This window comes from Mastigoproctus giganteus, chromosome 1, assembly GCF_048544385.1.
Source record: "Mastigoproctus giganteus isolate SK-2022 chromosome 1, ASM4854438v1, whole genome shotgun sequence".
NCBI classification, from domain to species: Eukaryota; Metazoa; Arthropoda; class Arachnida; order Uropygi; family Thelyphonidae; genus Mastigoproctus; species Mastigoproctus giganteus.
Genome location: NC_143575.1, coordinates 223,247,878 through 223,253,877, shown reverse-complemented (window position 1 = coordinate 223,253,877; position 6,000 = coordinate 223,247,878).

Here is a 6,000-nt window from a genome sequence, read left to right as displayed (position 1 = left end):
AAGTGGACCAATCTGATTCATCCCCTTCCTTCTAAAGTTTACATAAGTAAAGAACTCTTTGCTGTTTTTCTTTGCATCCCTTGCCAAAGATTTCTCGTAATCTGCTTGGTTACAGATCAACTTATATCTATCATAGGCTTCTGTGTCATGTGTTAATTTATATGTATCCCATGCATTTTTTTTCTCTGCCATATGTCTCATTAGTTCATCTGACATCCATTTAGGCCTAAACCTTTAACAATATTTCTTAGTTGGTATGTAAAGCCTAGTAGCTTCCAAGATAAGTTCTTTGAATGCTTCCCATTTTGAATTTGCTGTTGGTAACATCATCAGTTGGTCCTACTGTATAGAATTTAAATACTGTCTCAGACCATCGTAGTCGCCTTTACGAAAGCAATAACCCTTCCCTTTACCCCTGACGGTAGTTACCTCTTTGAGTAAATCCCACTTCAGCACACTGTGATCACTGCCACCTAGTGGTTCGTTTATCTGCAGATTCTTAATGCATGAAGAATCACTACTGATAATCAAATCAAGAGTATTAGTCCCTCTAGTTGCCTCCCGAACATGCTGATGTAGAAAACAATCATCCAATAAATCCACAAAAGCCTAGCTAGTGTGTGTGTGTGTGTGTGTGTGTGACCAACCCACAAATTCCAGTCAATATCTGGGAAATTAAAATCCCCCATTATAAGACTCTCTGATTTACTGGCCCACTCTATTTCCCTGTACAGTTTCTTATTATACTCATCAGAGTCGTTAGGCCTATAGCACACTCCTACTCTCAATTTTGATCTCCCAATGCTTATGTCACACCAAACTGACTTGACACTGCACTGTCCAGCGATGTCGACTAGCTTCACTTCCTTGGATTTTATGTGTTTCTTAACTAATAGCATAACCCCTCCTCCCTTCCTATCCTGTCTATCCTTTCTGTAGACGTTGTACTCCCCAAATTCCAACTTCCTGAATTACAACAATATCTGTGTGACACACGTCTCTGATATCCCAACAATATCCGCCTTTGATGCTTTGAGCAATACCTCAAATTCATCAAATTTATTTACCAAACTCCTAGCATTGGTGTACACGCAAGTATACATGCACCTGTTCCTATTCTTAGCTACCCTAACTCAACCCATGTGTTTACTTGTACTGCAGTGACTCCCAGCAGTCTCTGAAATATCCTGCATCTTGTTTTCCAGGCTTCTGCTCATTCCAATAGAAGTAGTGCAAGAATCACTTTCACCTCTGCTAGTGGCTGCTGTTAATCTATTAGTCCTTGTATCCTCCCCAAGCTAGCAGTTTTTCAACCCACCTAACACTGCCTAGATAGCATCAGCAAATATTCTTACACCCTTTCTATTTAAGTGTATCCCATCCCTGTAGAAGCAGTCTCTCCTGTTAACAAGTACAGTCCAGGCTGAAAAAAATTCTACCCCTTGAGCCTTGCACAATCTTTCCAGGGCCGAATTGATCGACAAGGCTCTCATCATATACTCCCTCCTATCGTGTCTGGCAGAATTGCAGACACTTTCAAATTCAACCCTAATTCACAGCTTTTTTTCAACAGTGACCTGTACTTGTTAAGTAATTCTATAGGAACATTTTGCTATCAGGGATAAGGAAGTGATTATTCCATTATATAAAGCAATAGTTAGGCTGCATCTTGAGTACTGCATGCAGGTCTGGAGGCCTCATTTTAAGAAGTATGTAGATATGCTGGAACAGGTGCACAGAAAGGCAACAAGATTGGTGAAGGAAACAAAAATTTCCTTACCAAGACAGGCTTCAGCCCTGCAAATTACAGCATCTAGAGACTAGGCACCAACAAGGTGATCTGACTGAGGTTTAAGGCTTTGAATGGATTGAACAAGCTCAATTCTGATGGGCTTCTTCCTCTTGATGAGACGGCGCCTCCGTAGCCAGGTGGGAAGGAGCAGCAGTGCGTAGCACACGCTTCTTGATTAGACCGGGGTTCGAGCCCGTCACCACCAAATATGGATGATGCGGAAAGGTCAGGGAATGACCACCGCATATCCCGGAGTAATATGGCCTAAGCTGCTAATGCTCCTAAAAACCAAACAACAAACAAACAACAACCTTGATGAGACTACATACATGAGTGGGGCATAAATTCAAATTGAGGAAGGATGGTTGAAGGATAGATGTATGGTTTGCCTTCAGCCAGCGGGTTGTTGATTGTTGGAACAAATTTCCATCTGGTGTTGTGGAAGTGAACAGTTTGAATAAATTCAAGGAAGAACTCTATGAATTATTGGAGAGGATAGACAGGTGATGTGATATATTTTTTTTTTTTTGGCTGATGCTTTATAAGCTTGCTTTTTTGCATCATATGCCTATATGCTCTGTTTTGTAAAAAATTTAAAGAACAGGAGAGCCAGATATGTTACTTTCCCACGATTAGGCATATAATACATATGAATCAGGCTGGAAATAAAAGTAGACAGTAAGTCTGCAAATGAAATTGATAATCTTGTATGTTGATATAATAATAAAGGTTTGCTATTTTATTTTTTTAGTATTGTGGACAGTAACAACAGCCAAATGCAGAATTGAAGTGCCAATACATTTAGAAATTTCATGTCATATCAGCAGTAATCAGCAGTACACTAGCAACTGCTTTATTTTGAATGCCATGCTGTGCTAGCTGAACACTAGTACTAAAACACTGCCCCCCTTATGCTCCCCTTAGGTTCGTAATCTGAAAAAGTGGAAGAAAATTCAGCATGCTCAACCCATTCAAGGGCCTTATACACCTCAATCAAATCACCTCGCAGGTGCCTAGTCTCCAGCCGCTGCAATTTGCAGAACTTAAGCCTCTTGGTAAGAAGATCCCTTCATTCCCCTCACCAATCTTGTTGCCCTTCTCTGTACATGCTTAAGCAAATCTACATCCTTCCTAAAATGAGGCCTCCAAACCTGTACGCAGTACTCAAGGCGTGGCCTGACCATTGCCTTATACAGAGGGACAATCGCCTCCTTTTCCCTTCTAGCAAAATTCCTGTATATCATTGACAAAACCCCATGACCTGCCCTGGCAGCCTGTCTGCATTGCTCAGAAAACTCCTCAGTATACATGTAAGGAAAGGATCCATAATTTTAAGGTAAGTTTTCTTGAACATATTTATGCTGTACTACATAATTTGTGTGTTTAAATGTTTCTGCTACCTTTAATATTGTTATATATAGAAATGGTGTCTTAAAATCAGCCAGAAAGAGTTCATGTTATTACATTATATCTTTGTATAAATCTCCCCATCCCCTGCTAAATACAGATTCACTTATTGCTCTGTTTTTATGGCCCCAATTAAGAGCACTAACCAGGAACATTTATATTTTCCAATGAGAGTGTCCTTAAGGAACACCTTATTTATATTTATGGGTAAATAAAAATAAAAAAACACTGGTTAAAGCAAATGAGTTGTAAATCTGTGTTCATACTTGGATAAAATATAAAAATTAAGAAAGAATTTTTTTTTTAATGTACAAAATACATATGACATTCAGACACTAAACAATTTGGCGAATGTTGTAAACATACAAATAAATAAACTGATAATATACATATTTGGCATGTACATTTTGGCATTAGTAGTATAAAACTAGTTAGTTCTTGGAATGGAGACAGTAATTAAAATGAAATACTAATTTCAATTCCATTAAGGTAAGGCAGAAGAAAATTTCTGTAACTTCTACATTGAGAATTAGCAAGATAGCTACTGGTAACATAATCTGAAGGATAACACAAATAGGCCCTTAAATTTAAGATGGTTTGTTGTCTCTCCTCAGAAAAACACAGAGAGATAGAAAATTACATCATCTGCATAAATAGTGTGTACATGAACTGCTCATTTCCCATAATGAGCACTAAAAAATGCACTCCTTGCAACAATAATCATGAATATATAATTAATATTTTGGGTGGCCAAATGTCTGAGATTTCTCCCTGCCATATTGCACGTTTTTTTTATTTTTGTTTTTCTACAATCCAATAAATTTTCTATTGCAAATTGCAGTTTCATTCATCTGCCACAAATAGCAACATATCAGTTATTCCAAGAAAATTTTGCGGAAGAAAGACTTCCCCCCCCCCTTTTTTTTTTTCTTTTTTGGAAATGTTTCTTCTGCAAAATTTGCAGATTTTTTTTTAATTTAATGGCAACAAAAAGAAGCTATTCAGTTTCTTTATTGGCAAACTTTAATGGCAGTGGGGAAAAAAATATTCAGTTTCTTCCCATTGCCATTAAAGACAAACCAAAAACTAGTAATAAAAAAATAAAAAAATATATGCTGTAACCAGAGAATCCACTGAAAGGTCAATGCTGAAAACGTTGACATCACAATGATCATATTGCTTGTTTCTTTTGGATTGTCATATTTTCAGATCAGAATTTTGATTGTCTCATTGGCAGATGCAATATTTATTTCATTATGACTATTTCTGGGACTCAAGACCTCTTCTCTAAGGAGAAGTCTCCAAGTTTGTGAAGATGTTTTGAAAAAATTGAAGGAGATCAAGACTTTCTGAGTACTGTAATTACTTGCGATGAAAGTTGGCCATTCCAGTACAATCCAGAAACTAAAACAGTCAATGAAATGGATGACAAAACAATCCCCAGCCCAAAAAAAAAAGCAAGAATGTCAAAATCAAAAATGAAAACCCTGATGCTTATTTTTGATATTAAAAAAATTATTATGGCTGAATACATCACACCAAATTGGACTGTCAGTCAAACAGGCTACACTGAAGTTCTGACAAGGCCATGTGAAAAAATTTGAAGGAAGGGACCTGAATTATGGAAGAATGGTTGGTGCTCCAGCACACTCTCTGTTTACCAGTTTCTGACCAAAAAAAACAAATCCTCATGTGTAAACATGCCCTACTTGCCAGACCTAACCCCTTTGACTTCCTTAAACTGAAAAGTGTACTTAAGGGAACCCATTTTCAGTCCATTGAAGACATTCAGAAAAAAAAATGACCAAAGTGTTAAAAGGACCTACAGAAGATGACTTCCAGAAATGGTTCTGTGCTTGGAAGAAACATATGGAACAGTGTGTGCAAGCCCAAGGCAATTATTTGAAGGTGATAATTTGTAAAGTATGAAATATTTCATTATATTTATTTTATTGCAATGGTCTCATTATTTAATAGCCACACCTTGTATTCTGGGTTTTTCAGCCCACACAATGTTTAAATTTGTCTGTGAATACATTTTGTACAGGCATTATACACAGAAGAGTAACTAACTTCATACAGCATGACTGGAATAGGTGATTTGCCAAAGAACTCCCAGAATGAAGTGGAGAAGAATTACCTTTGTCATAAGAATGAAAGCAGCACAGAGATATTTTTGATTATGATTAAGCCAAATGATTAGCCTGTGTGTAGGTCAGTTTTTTTTTTTAATTTTTTTTTTATAGCAGCCATCTTATTTTACAGAGGGGTAGTCGGTATACCTTTGGTTTATCTTGTATGTATTATATAAACTTAATGAAGCACAAATGTTGTCTCTTAGACAACTCTTCATATTAAAGGGATTATTGTGTTAGTCTGCAATTTGCTTAACCTTTTAGTCAGCATATTTTTATCATACATCAGAAATGTTTCTATATATCTAAATACAAACTTAACTAGACATATAATGTCTCAAAGTCAGAAGATATAAATTTTATAGAAGATACTGTAATATTCCCTATGAAAGATGAACAAATATTCTAAACTGCTTTTTTATAAAACAGAACACTAAAATTGGCTGATAATGCTTTTGTGAAAAAAAAAAATTTTTGTCTAATTTACAACCTGATTTAATTGTCACTGTCACCTAACAGTAAAAAACAAAAAAAACCCACATTATTAATATAAATAAAAATTTACATCTAAAATTATAATGAATCTATTTTTTTTTTTGGAATCTCTCTCTAAAAGAACAAATCTCTTCAGGATGTAAAGGAGCCTTACCCCATATTTTCCTTATA